The sequence below is a fragment of the Odocoileus virginianus genome, chromosome 10 (assembly GCF_023699985.2).
Source record: "Odocoileus virginianus isolate 20LAN1187 ecotype Illinois chromosome 10, Ovbor_1.2, whole genome shotgun sequence".
Lineage (NCBI taxonomy): Eukaryota > Metazoa > Chordata > Mammalia > Artiodactyla > Cervidae > Odocoileus > Odocoileus virginianus.
Genome location: NC_069683.1, coordinates 42,179,191 through 42,193,305, shown reverse-complemented (window position 1 = coordinate 42,193,305; position 14,115 = coordinate 42,179,191). Strand labels below are relative to the sequence as shown.

Sequence of the window (14,115 nt, the reverse complement as noted above, 5' to 3'; positions counted from 1 at the left end):
GCAGCCAGCCAGGCTCCTCTGTCCATGGGATTCTCCAGGCAAGAATACTGGAGTGAGTAGCCATTCCCTTCTCCAAGGGATCTCCCCGACCCAGGGATCAAACCCAGGTTTCCTCCATGGCAGGGGGATTCTTTACCATCTGAGCTACCAGGGAAGCCCAGCATGTGGCTAAGACGTATTAAATATGTATTAAAGGTTGCCACAGGGTTGTGGAGTTACTATAAAGATTCCTAAAAGCTAGTCCTGCTTTGAACATGATCTTGGACCAGAGGCCTAAACGTAACCACCACCTCTCAGGACTACGATACTTTTTAAGTGATAAAACACACCCCCCACCCCATTCTTAAAAAAAAACCCTGCAAACTGCTGATTTAATGTGAACCTGTTAGTTTACAGAGGAAGTAAAGAGGGGCTCAGAGAGAAAGAAAGAGTGCGATGGTGGCTGGCCTAAAGTCACAGACTAGACCTGGAGGCTTGGGGCGGAGTCACTGCTGGTGTCAGGACCCCCTGCTCTGCTTGGGGTGGGGGGCCAGGCATACCTGGTGCAAAGGGAGCTTCCTGTGACCAGCACCCAGCAGTGCTTACTCAGGGCCTGAGAAAGAAACTACACGTGAAAAGCAAAACTTGGGTGGTTTCACCTTCCCAAAATAAGTGAATGACATGAGTAAGAAAAACTCAGGGTGGTTTTTTTCCCTTGGGGCAGGGAGAAGAGACAGGTAGACAAAGAAGAAGCTGTCCTGAGGGCATCCAGCATTTCACTACCCTTTTGAAAGGCAGATTAATGTTTTAAATTAAGTCTCTATCACAGAGTATGAATCATAAGAGAAAGATTGGCTAGCCTCCCTTTCAAGACCAGAACCAGGAAGAGCTTTGAACTTGAATCTAATTGTAGCTTCAGGTCTGGTGTATTCCTCCCGTTTCTGAACCTGGGTCAGTCATATCCAGGATTCGTTTCTTTAGGGGAGGTTTAGAGGACCTGAGAATACTGAGATCCATGATTAAATGTCATCCATTTTTAAGTTATTTGCGGTGTGAGGTTTCAACTGATACTCAATGCCAAGGTTCAGCTTATGTTGTGAAAAATGTTTCAATTTTTCCATTCTGAAGACCTTGCTATTGGCTGATGTACATATCAAAGTGTGTGGGAAGTGGATGCTTGTGGGGGTGACCATGTTATCGTATGTGAGGAAGCAGCCAGGAGCATATGTCTGATCAGGTGGATTGTTGGGGCTTGGCAGGACACAGATGGTGCCCTCGGACACAGTAATGGGAGAGAATTTAATAGAAATTCTTTTCAAAGACGTGGGAGAGATAAGAGAAATCAGCACAGGACACTGAAGCACCCTGAAGGGTGTCAACTGCTATAGAAGAGGGCTGCCTGACTGGAGCTGTGGCCTTTTTACAAGGATCCGATCAATCTGTGGTGATGTGGCAGGAGAAAGCTGTGGCCCAAGCTGTGTCCCCATTCCCTGTTCTCCTGTCTCCAGCCATCACCTCCCCTTGTTGTTGTCGTTCAGTCCTCAAGTCGTGTCTGACTCTTTGTGACCCCATGAACGGCAGCACACCAGGCTTCCCTGTCGCTCACCATCTCCTGGAGTTTGCCCAAACTCATGTCTATTGAATCGGTGATGCTATCAAGCCATCTAATCCTGTGTTGTCCCCTTCTCCTCCTACCCTCAATCTTTCCAGCATCTGTCTTTTCCAGTGAGTTGGCTCTTCTCATCAGGTGGCCAAAGTATTGAAGCTTCATCTTCAGCATCTGTCCTTCCAATGAATATTCAGGGTTGATTTCTTTTAGGATTGACTGGTTTGATGTCCTTTCAGTCCAAGGGACTCTCAAGAGTCTTCTCCAGCACCACAGTTTCATCGGCGCTCAGCCTTCTTTATGGTCTTTATCGCCTCCCTTGGCAGGACCCAATCAGAAGCCGAAAGACAAGGGAGCCAGGTGTATTGTTCCCAAGAGTCAGCCTCCAGGGTCACAGAGCAAAATGGTGAGACAGAGATGGTAGATATGGGGGCCAAATGGAAAATTTCCAGCACTTGGCTGGAGATAAATGTGTAATTGCAGGTAAGATATGATTGTTTTCTGAGAACACTAAGGTGTTCACCCAGGCTCACCTGACTTTGTACTTAAGATTGTTCCCAAACTTATAATAAACTTAGACAACAAACTTATGGTTACCAGGAGGAAAGGGTGGAGGGGGGAGGGATAGATTGAGAATTGGAATTGACACGTGCGTGTGTGCTAAGTTGGTTCCGTCGTGTCTAACTCTTTGCAACTCCATGGGCTGTAGCCTGCCAGGCTCCTCTGTCCACGGGATTTTCCAGGCAAGAATACTAGAGTGGGTTACCACGCCCTCCTCCAGGGGATCTTCTGGTCCTAGGGATCGAAGCTGTGTCTCCTGTGTTTCCTGCGTTGCAGGCGAGTTCTTTACCGCTAGCTCCACCTGGGAAGCCCCTTGGGATTGACATGTACATACTGCTATATGTAAAATAGATGACTAACAAGGACCTACTCTATAGCATAGGGAACTCCGCTCATTATTCTGTAATAGCCTAAATTGGAAAGGAATTTGAGAAAGAAATGGATACTTGTGTGGGTATAACTGAATCACTTTGCTGTATACCTGTAGCTAACACAGCATTATTAACCAACTATACTCCAATATAAATTAAAGATACTTAAAAAAGAGTGTTTCTACCTCAGAATCTGTTTCTCTTTTCACTGATTTTGTTTCTTTCTTCACACGGCAGTGAGGAACCTTGTTTCTAAAGTGTGGCATCTTGATTAAGTGGAAAATACGTGGGCTCTAGGGGTAAATAATCCGTTCAGTTGCTCAGTCGTGTCTGACTCTTTGCAACCCCATGGACTGCCGCATGCCAGGCCTCCCTGTCCATCACCAACTCCCAGAGCTTGCTCAAACTCATGTTCATCAAGTCAGTGATGTTATTCAACCATCTCATCCTCTGTCTCCCCTTTCTCTTCCCGCCTTCAATCTTTTCCAGCATCAGGGTCTTTTCTAATGAGTCAGTTCTTCACATCAGGTGGCCAAAGTATTGGAGCTTCAGCTTCAGCATCAATCCTTCCAATGACTATTCAGGATTTATTTCTTTTAGGATTGACTGGTTTGATCTCCTTGCAGTCCAAGGGACTCTCAAGAGTCTTATTCAACACCACAGTTCAAAAGCATCAGTTCTTTAGCGCCTAGCTTTCTTTATAGTCCAACTCTCACATCCATACATGACTACTGGAAAAACCATAGCTTTGACTTTATGGACCTTTGTTGACAAAGTAATGTCTCTGCTTTTTATCATGCTGTCTAGCTTGGTCATAGCTTTTCTTCCAAGGAGCAAGCATCTTTTAATTTCATGGCTGCGGTCACTATCTGCAGTAATTTTAGAGCCCAAGAAAATGAAGTCTGTTACTATTTCCATTGTTTCCCCATCTATTTGCCATGAAGTGATGGGACCAGATGCCATGATCTTAGTTTTTTGAATGGTGAGTTTTAAGCCAGGTTTTTCACTCTTCACTTTCTTCAAGAGACTCTTTAGTTCCTCTTCTCCTTCTGCCAAAAGGTGGTGTCATCTGCATTTCTGAGGTTATTATATTTCTCCTGGCAATCTTGGTTCCAGCTTGTGCTTCATCAGCCTGGCATTTTGCATGATGTTCTCCGCATATAAGTTAAATAAGCAGGGTGACTATACAGCCTTGAGGTACTCCTTTCACAATTTGGAACCAGTCCATTGTTCCATGTCTGGTTTTAACTGGTGCTTCATGACCTGCATACAGATTTCTTAGGAGGCAGGTAAGGTGGTCTGGTATCCCCATCTCTTTAAGAATTTTCCACAGTTTGTTGTGATCCACACAGCCAAAGACTTTGGCGTAGTCGATGAAGCAGAAGTAGATGTTTTTCTGGAACTCTCTTGCTTTTTCAATGATAGAGCAGATGTTGGCAATTTGAGCTCTGGTTCCTCTGCCTTTTCTAAATCCAGCTTGAATATCTGGAAATTCTCGGTTCATGTACTATTGAAACCTGGCTTGGAGAATTTTGAGCATTACTTTGCTAGCAGGTGAGATGAGTGCCATTATATGATAGTTTGAACATTCTTTGGCATTGTCTTTCTTTGAGATTGGAATGAAAACTGACGTTTTCCAGTCCTGTGGCCACTGCTGAGTTTTTCAAATTTGCTAGCGTATTGAGTGCAGCACTTTAACAGCTTCATCTTTTAGGTTTTGAAATAGCCCAGCTGGAATTCTGTCACCTCCACTAGCTTTGTTCACTGTAATGCTTCCTAAGGCCCACTTGAGTTCGCATTCCAGGATGTCTGACTCTAGTTGAGTGATCACACCATCATGGTTATCTGGGTCATTAAGATATTTTTTGTATAGTTCTTCTGTGTATTCTTGCAACCTCTTCTTAATATCTTCTGCTTCTGTTAGAGGTAAGTAATAGTAACTTGAAATCTCAGCTCTGCTAAACTTATTAAATGTGGGCTTTGGGCAAGTTACTAAACTTCCAGTTTCTTCATCTGTAAAAGATGGGTAATGTTAAACTTTCATGGTTGATCTGAGATCTAAAGACTACTTATCTCTAACTATCTCTATTGATGTTATCTCCATGTGTGGTAGTTGGCTCATGCTAACTGTCTAATAAATGCTGCCTTTTTTTTTCCCCTCATAAATCTTTTGCCTGTGCTTTGGGTAATGAATTATTTCCTAACTCTTCTATTCCTTGCTCTTTAGTGCTTCTCTCATCTTTATAAATATACTCACAAAGAAACCTCTCTCTCAACCTTAATGCCTCTCCAACCTGCCGTAGCTTGGCTATTATTCTCTCCTTCTGTTCTGATTTTCTTTAAAAATCATCACATACTCATTTCGCCAAGTCCCTCACTGCTGCTTGACTTCTTAACTCCTTTCAGATTGGTTTGTTTTTCTACCATTGCACCCAAAATCATTTCAGAACTCTCTAACTCCCAAATGCCCAATTGGATGGCCTCTTTCTAAAGACCTCACTCTACAGTGTTGGACATGCCTGGTTCCATCTTTCTCCTTAAAATATGTTTCATCTTTGATTTCGTGCTGGTTGGTATACCTTCTTGGTTTCCTGTTGGCCTATTTCTATGTTAAAACACAGAGAGCTGCCCAGTGTCTCCTGGCCTTAATGGACTGGAAATAGCAACAGCTTTGTTGGTTGTTGTTCAGTCATGCAGTCGCGTCCGACTCTTTGTGACCCCATGGACTGCAGCATGCCAGACTTCCCTGTCCTTCACCATCTCCCAGAATTTGCTCAAACTCATGTCCATTGAGTCAGTGATGTCATCCAAACCATCTTATCCACTGTCATCCCCTTTTCCTCCTGCCTTCAGTTTTTCCCAGCATCAGGGTCTTTCCCAATGAGTCAGCTCTTCACAGCAGGTGGCCAAAGTATTGGAGTTTTAGCTTCAGCATCAGTTCTTTCAGTGAATATTCAGGGTTGACTTCCTTTAGGATTGACTGGTTTGATCTCCTTGCTGTCCAAGGGACTCTTAAGAGTCTTCTCCAGCCCCACAGTTCAAAAGCATCAATTCTTTGGTGCTCAGTCTTCTCAGTGGGCACTAGGCAAATCCCTTGCATCGGCTGCAGGATGTTTCAGTTCAGTTGCTCAGTCGTGTCCGACTCTTTGCGACCCCGTGAACCGCAGCACACCAGGCCTTCCTGTCCATCACCAACTCCAATATTCCACCCAATCCCATGTCCATTGAGTCAGTGATGCCATCCAGCCATCTCATCCTCTGTCCTCCCCTTCTCCTCCTGCCCTCAGTCTTTCCAAGCATCAGGGTCTTTTCAAATGAGTCAGCTCTTCACATCAGGTGGCCAAAGTATTGGAGTTTCAGCTTCAACATCAGTTCTGCCAATGAATACCCAGGACTGATCTCTTTTAGGATGGACTGGTTGGATCTCCTTGCTGTCCAAGGGACTCTCAAGAGTCTTCTCCAACACCACAATTCAAAAGCATCAATTCTTTGGCACTCAGCTTTCTTTATAGTCCAACTCTCACATCCATACTGCTGGAAAAACCATAGCCTTGACTAGACGGACCTTTGTTGACAAAGTAATGTCTCTGCTTTTTAATATGCTGTCTAGGATGGTCATAACTTTCCTTCCAAGGAGTAAGAGTCTTTAAATTTCATGGCTGCAATCATCTTCTGCAGTGATTTTGGAGCCCAGAAAAATAAAGTCAGCCACTGTTTCCACTGTTTACCCATCTATTTGCCATGAAGTGATGGGACCAGATGCCATGATCTTAGTGTTCTGAATGTTGAGCTTTAAGCCAACTTTTTCACACTCCTCTTTTACTTTCATCAAAAGGCTCTTTAGTTCTTCACTTTCTGCCATAAGGATGGTGTCATCTGCATATCTGAGGTTATTGATATTTCTCCCGGCAATCTTAATTCCAGCTTGTGCTTCTTCCAGCCCAGCGTTTCTCATGATATACTCTGCATGTAAGTTAAATAAACAGGGTGACAATATACAGCTTTGATGTACTCCTTTTCCTATTTGGAACCAGTCTGTTGTTTCATGTCCAGTTCTAACTGTTGCTTCCTGACCTGCATACAGGTTTCTCAAGAGGCAGGTCAGGTGGTCTGGTATTACCATCTCTTTCAGAATTTTCCACAGTTTATTGTGATCCACACAGGCAAAGACTTTGGCATAGTCAATGAAGCAGAAGTAGATGTTTTTCTGGAACTCTCTTGCTTTTTTGATGATCCAGCAAGTGTTGGCAATTTGATCTCTGTTTCCTCTGCCTTTTCTAAAACCAGCTTGAACATCTGGAAGTTCACGGTTCACATATTGCTGAAGCCTGGCTTGGAGAATTTTAAGCATCACTTTACTAGCATGTGAGATGAGTGCAATTGTGCATCCTGTGGCCACTTCTGAGTTTTCCAAATTTGCTGGTATATTGAGTGCAGCATTTTCACAGCATCATCTTTCAGGATTTTAAATAGTTCACCTGGAATTCCATCACCTCCACTAGCTTTGTTCATCATAATGCTTCCTAAGGCCCACTTGACTTCACATTCCAGGATGTCTGGCTCTTGGTGAGTGATCACACCATCATTATCTGGGTCGTGAAGATCTTTTTTGTACAGTTATTCTGTGTATTCTTGCTGCCTCTTCTTAATATCTTCTGTTTCTGTTAGATCCCTACCATTTCTGTCTTTTATTGAACCCATCTTTGCATGAAATGTTCCCTTGCTATCTCTAATTTTCTTGAAGAGATCTCTAGTCTTTCCCATTCTATTGTTTTCCTCTATTTCTTTGCACTGATCGCTGAGGAAGTCTTTCTTGTCTCTCCTTGCTATTCTTTGGAAATCTGCTTTCAAATGGGAATATCTTTCCTTTTCTCCTTTGCTTTTTGCTTCTCTTCTTTTCACAGCTATTTGTAAGGCCTCATCAGACAGCCATTTTGCTTTTTGCATTTCTTTTTCTTGGGGATGGTCTTGATTCCTGTCTCCTGCAGGATGTTTAGCAGGTCTTTTAACCCCTCTTGGCACATCTAAGTGGAGCTGGTCCCATCAGCCCTGGTCTCAGGTGTGTGAAAAGGAAGCAGGCATGCTTTCATGCTCAGTTGCTTCAGTCATATCTGACTCTTTGTGATCCTATGGACTGTAGCCCACCAGTCCATGGGATTCTCCAGGCAAGAATACTAGGGTGAGTTTCCATTTCCTATTCCAGGGCATATTCTGGACCCAAGAATCGAACCCACATCTCTTATGTCTCCTGTATTGTCAGGCACATCCTTTAATGCCACCTGGGAAACTCAGAAAGGAAGCAGGAAGGGATGTCTAATCTGTTCGGTGTGTATTGAATGAGTATACCATGCATTTGCTCAGTGCCAACTGGACCAGGATTGTAATCATTTGTTACATGCTCTGAGGATCTTTTGGCAGTGGTATTTTGTGTTTGGGTCCCTTTGTGGGGGCAAGTGAGATTAGAGAGTCTGAGGTGGCCAGTGGCAGTCCCTGTCCCTCCTGGAAGAATTCCAGGTCACCCCAGTTGGGGTGTGCAAAGCTGTTGAGTACCAGGATGCTGGCACTTTAAGAAACACCGTCTGGTTTCATGAGTAATGACTGGATGCAAAGTGTCCCCAGGAAGATTTTCCAGAGGAGGGTTGATTTGGCACAGCCCTCTGGTGGAGTCACGGCTCACAGCCACTTCCACATGCTTCGGAAAGGCAGCATGTTTGCTGACACATAGGCCTACACACACGCACGTGAGGCCTAGTGTTTATCATCACAGACAGACTGTATTGGAAGGAAAGGAGGAACCAGAAAATCCCCAGACTCTGAATTAGCATTCTTTGCGCGGCAAATCAAAGATGGTCATTTCAGGGAGCTTGGGGTCTTGTGCCATGGTGAGTGGGCTTTGAAGGCTTCTTAAGGACGGAACTGGCTTCCCTGGTGGCACAGATGGTGAAGAATCTGCCTGCAAGGCAGGAGGCTCAGGATACCCGGGTTTGATCCCTGAGTCGGGAAGATCCCCTGGAGAAGAGCGTGGCAACCCACTCCAATAATCTTGCCTGGAGAATCCCCGTGGACAGAGGCGCCTGGTGGGTTACTGTCCATGGGGTTGCAGAGAGTCAGACATGACTGCGCGACTACACTTAACATTAAGGACAGAGCACCCATGCCAGCTTCTGTTCTCCACTTAAGAGTTCCACAAAACACAGGAGGAAACATTCCTCGACTTCCTGGATTCAAGCTCTGGCATCCCCAGAAGTCTCGAAGTTTTGTTTTCTGATTCTTGGTGTGCATACAGACAAGCATCAACCTGCTCAAGCTCTCAGAGTACCCCGTATGGTCTAGTGCTATAGACTGAACACATGTGTCCCCGGCCCGCCACCAATTCATGTGCTGAAACCTAATCCCTAGAGTAACGGTGTTTTGAAGGAGGACCATTGGGAGGAGATGAGGTCAGGAAGGCAAAGCCCTCATGAATGGGATCTGTGTCCTTACGAAAATGAGCCCAGAGAGCCCAGAGAGCTTGTGAGGACGCAGAGGGAAGGCAGCCGTCTATGGACCAGGAAGCAAGCCCTCACTAGGCACTGAATCTTTCTGTGTCTTGACCTTGGACTTGCTAGCCCCTAGAACCCTGAGAAAGAGATTTCTGGTGTTTATAATATATATAATACTTGTATGCAATATACAAATTATATACAGAGCACAGTTTGCTCTGGCAGAAGTGGGTAGCAGCCCCTGCCCTCACCTGTTTCTACCTGTCAGGCCCCCCTTCTCCCTCCCGCCTGCCTTTGAGGCAACTCTGAGGCTCACCAGCATCTCCATCATACCTCTTGCTCTCCTCGGATCCTCCCTCCCTGTAACATCCCACTCTGTCCTTGAGCACCTCTAGACATGAGTGTCCCCTACCCAAGAGACAGCTTTTTATCTTTCTATGACTTTTCACAACTTTGATGATTCTCAGCATAATTTTTTTTTTTTACTTTGGGTCAGTTCTGTGCATAATTGCTGCCTATTGACTTTAGTCTCACACACAAATCATGTCAGATACAGTTTTCCATGGTGGTTTTTCTTTTTTTTTTTTAGAATACTTATTAATGTGTTTGGCTGTGTCAGCTCTTAGTTGCCCTACGTGGGGTCTTCTTTGTGGCAAGGGGAGTCTTCGTTGACTCAGTAGCATCTTACTTTGCAGCACAAGGACTCTCTCTAGTTGTGGTGCATGGGCTTGGCTGCTCCGTGGCCTGTGGAATCTTCGTTCCCTGACCAGGGATGGGACCCATGTCCCCTGCATTGCAAGGTGGAGTCTTAAACCACTGGACCACCAGGGAAAACCCCGTGATCTTTTCTGTTTTTTTGAAGACAGATGCTTTTTCCTCTCCCCTACTTCTACAGGATAGATATGATATGTTCTGTCCCTTCCACAGGTTGTTAGTGATGGGGTGGGGAGGAGGGAGTCATTGTTCTTTGACCCCGTAGAGGTCAGTCTCTTGACCACTTTGCACAACCCCATCTATAAACTCCCTCCTGGTTTCACCTTTTTCCCCACTTAATTCTCTGAGCCTTTACTCAGCCACTGTCCTCCCGTGCTCATTGCCCTTTTATTGAACCCACTTTGCAGTCTGGCTTTGCTCACAGGGAGCACCTCAAATTTCCTTTATTCCACTGTCCTCAAACCCATGGTCCCACCACTTTCCCCACTTTATCTCAGCGGGTGACTCCTTAGTACAACTTTGAAAGTAAAATAACCATCAGGGGACTTCCCTGGTTGTCCAATGGTTGAAACTTTGCCTTCCAATGCAGAGGGTGCAGGTTTGGTCCCTGCTCAGGTAGCTAAGATTATGCATCACAGCCAAAAATCCGGAACATAAAAACTGAAGCAATATCGTAACAAATACAATAAAGGCTTTAAAAATGGTCCACATCAAAAAAAAAAAAAATCTTAAAAAAACCCCCCAAAACCAGCAGTCATGAAATGAGGAATCTTTTAACTTCTTAACCCCATATCAAGGAGCTCTATCCATTCTCCTTCCTGCCTGTTAAGGTTCCTGTCTCTCATCTCAAGCTAATTACACCATCAGTGTTTCAGATCTCATCCTCTCCTGCTTTCTCAGACCTTGTTTCCTCTATTGTCCCCTCTATGCCTGACCTTTTGTTCCTGTAGTGGAATTGTTCTTGTCAAGATTACTGAAGTTCTCCTTGGCATCTTGACTTAATTCCCTTATCAAATATTTACAAAGCACCTACAGTGTTCCAGACACACTGCATATTGTGCAGTGTGGATTCATCAGGGAAAGAGGCAGGTGGGATCAACGTGTATATATGGGGCTGGGGGAGATGAGGAAATAATTAATAAAGGAGCAAGTAGATTTATAAAATGTTGGGAGTTGAGTGATAAGTACTGAGAGGAGAAATGAATCAGGGTCAGATCGGGTAAGATCTCTGAGGAGGTGGCATGTGAGTTGGGATCTGAATGAAGTGAGAGACTGGACTATCCTTGGAGAGTAGGAATAGTGAAGACACTGAATGACCCAGAGTTAGGAAAGAGTGTGGGATGTTTGAGAAATGACACTAAGACCCGTGTGGTCGGGCTAGAGTGAGTAAGTTACAAGGGTAGTAGGGGAGATTGGACGAAGAGACAAATATTGGGCCACATGCTGGCAACCTTGGAAACACATTTTTGTTTTAGCTTCCAGATTTTTCTCCCACTTTTCTTGCAGCTCCCACTTACTCCCTTGCAGATCCTCTTCTTCTGCCTGTCCTTTATGCATTGTGAGTTCAACACGGTTCTATCCTAAGTCACCCTTTCTTCTCTCTGGACAGTTTGTCCCTGGACAGGACATATAGAGTAGCCACTTAATAAAGGTTGCTTGATTCTGGTTACTTTGAGTTCCATATTCATTCTGGTTAGCTCTTCTCGGATTAAACTCTATAATTTTCTATAGATCAAATACATCTGGCCAAGCCAGGCTTGTCATGGGGCTCTCTCTTTGCTTATTTTTAGGTTCTGTAATTCTATAAATGTAACCTAAATATGTGTCTTAGTCATTGCTGTAGCCCTGATGCTTAGTACCGTGCCTGAGTGATTGTTGAGTAAATTTAGTACAAGGCAGGTAGACTCATTCCTTGGCAGCTGGTCCACATGATTGACTCATAGTGAGTGTTATTCTTACCACACTCTTATGCTCCTAGGGATGAATTTTCAGACCTTCAGAGACTGTCTATGAGTCTGTTACATTGTGTCTTGTTATTCTTGGCTCCTTGTTCCTGAATTTCAAGATTCTCAAGCATTTGGTTTCAGCAGTACAATTGCTTTCCCTCAAGGGTTTTTCATCATCTTGGATTTTGACAAGAATGCCTTGCATATTTTCAATTCAGTCATTGATAAGACGGTTGAACAGGATGAGGTCAGAGACATAGAGAGCCCTCCAAATAATGGAATAATTTCTTTTTTAAATATTGTATTTATTTGGCTGCTCTGGGTCTTAGTTGCGGCAAGCGGAGTCTTCCATTTAGTTGTGGCATGTGGGATCTTTAGTTGCTGCATTCGAAATCTAGTTCCCCGACCAAGGATCAAACCCAGGGCCACTGCCTTGGGAGTGTGTAGTCTTAACCACTAGACCACCAGGGAAGTCCCGAATGGGATAATTTCTAAACTCTGCTCAGCGACTAATAAGTATTCCTTTTTGAATAATGGGATCATTTAATCTGGGATTTCCCTGGTGGCTTAGACGGTAGAATCTGCCTGCAAAGGAGGCAGCCTGGTTGCCTGCCACCAAGAGGCTGCAAAGAGTCAGACACGACTGAGTGACTTTCACTTTTTCACACTTTAATTTGGATGCTGTTAATAGAGGGGATGCTGAAGGTCATTGGTGGGGCCTGCTTATTTTGCAGGTGAGGAAACCAAGACTGTTGTATATTAGGTACATTCACCAACATCACTTGGTGTTAATTGAAGGAGAAACTGGGAAGAGAACCCATCCACATGCCAGTTACTCTAGGTTTCTACATGCAATTCGTTTTTATTCTTTCCTTTTTATTTTTATGATCTCCTGTTTGTTGGCACATAATAAGTTACCTCAAACCTCTCAGGGTAAAGTGATAATAAACATTTTTTATCTCACACATTTTCTGTGAGTCAGGAGGAGCTTGGCAGGGTGGTTTGGCTGAGCACCTCTCATGAGATTGTACTCAGATGGCAGCTGGGGCCACAGGCATCTGAAGTGCTGGCTGGAGCCAGAGGGCTCAGTGCCAGGGTGGCTCACACAGAGGGCTGGTGAATTTGTGAATTCATGCTGGAGATGTCAGATCTCAGTTCCTAATCACATGAACCTTTCCATGGGGCTGTTTTGCGGGTGTTTACAACATGGCAGCTGGCTTCTTCCAGGCCGAGTGATCCAAGAAAGAGAGAGAGCAAGGAGGAAGCCACAGCATCTTTTATGAGTGGGCATCAGAAATCACACCCTGTCATTTCTATGATAGCCTGTTAGTGACAGAGGTTTAACCCTTGTTCAGGTGAAAGGGTGAGGCTCATTGGGGCTAGACCCTTTTTCTGAAGGGGAAAAACAACACTGTTCTCTTATATTGGGTGTTCCTGTGGCTTGATAGGGGCTTCCCAGGTGGTACTAGTGGTATAGAAGCCGCCTGCTGAAGCAGGAGACTCGGCTTCCATTCCTGGGTTGAGAAGATCCCTGGGAGGAGGGAATGGCTCCCACTCCAGTATTCTTGCCTGGAGGATTCCAAGGACAGAGGAGCCTGGTGGGCTACAGTCCATAGCGTCGCAAAGAGTCAGACACGACTGAGCAACTTAGCACAGAGACTGCCTTCCGTGTATGGCCAGCAACTCAGTTGAGACTCTTTTTACTTTTGTCTCCAATAAAGCTGTAACAACCTCTGAATGATCATCCCATCCCTATCTAATTTCTTCCCCTATTGAGTGTAAATCCCAATGAAGTACCTGTTTAGTCTTGGTAAAATACAATTCTGATAATACCATCCGTATTCAACTCCTTTGCCCTCTGTTTTTAAAAGAGTTTGGTACTTGCTTCGGCAGCACATATACTAAAATTTGAACGATACAGAGAAGATTAGCATGGCCCCTGCTCAAGGATGACACGCAAATTCGTGAAGCGTTCCATATTTTTGCACTGGAAAGACCCAGAGGGATGGGATGGAGAGGGAGGCGGGAGGGGGGATCGGGATGGGGAACAAATGTAAATCCATGGCTGATTCATGTCAATGTATGGCAAAAACCACTACAATATTGTAAAGTAATTAGCCTCCAACTAATCAAAATAAATGGGAAAAAAAATAATAAGCAAAGACATTACTCACCAAAAAAAAAAAAAAACCCAGAGTTTGAAGGTTTCTTGGGGCTTTCCTGGTGGCTCAGAGATAAATAATCTGCCTGCCAAAGCAGGAGACGCGAGTTGGATCCCTAGATGGGGAAGATCTCCTAGAGGAGGAAATGGCAACCCACTCTAGTATTCTTACCTGAAGAATTCCATGGACAGAGAAGCCTGGCATGCTACAGTCCATGGGGTTCCAAAAGGTTGGACACGACTTAGTGACTAAACAACAACAAACGTTTCTTGTTGCCAAGATGATCATATGAAT

At 44.5% G+C, this 14,115-nt stretch overlaps 1 non-coding gene across 1 annotated transcript; it reads left to right on the top strand.

The window, feature by feature from the left end:
• Nucleotides 1–13,536: 13,536 nt before the first annotated feature.
• LOC139037296 (U6 spliceosomal RNA) lies at nt 13,537–13,643 on the top strand. Its single transcript, XR_011490117.1, has one exon. It is a non-coding gene; the product is annotated as a U6 spliceosomal RNA (small nuclear RNA).
• Nucleotides 13,644–14,115: the final 472 nt, after the last annotated feature.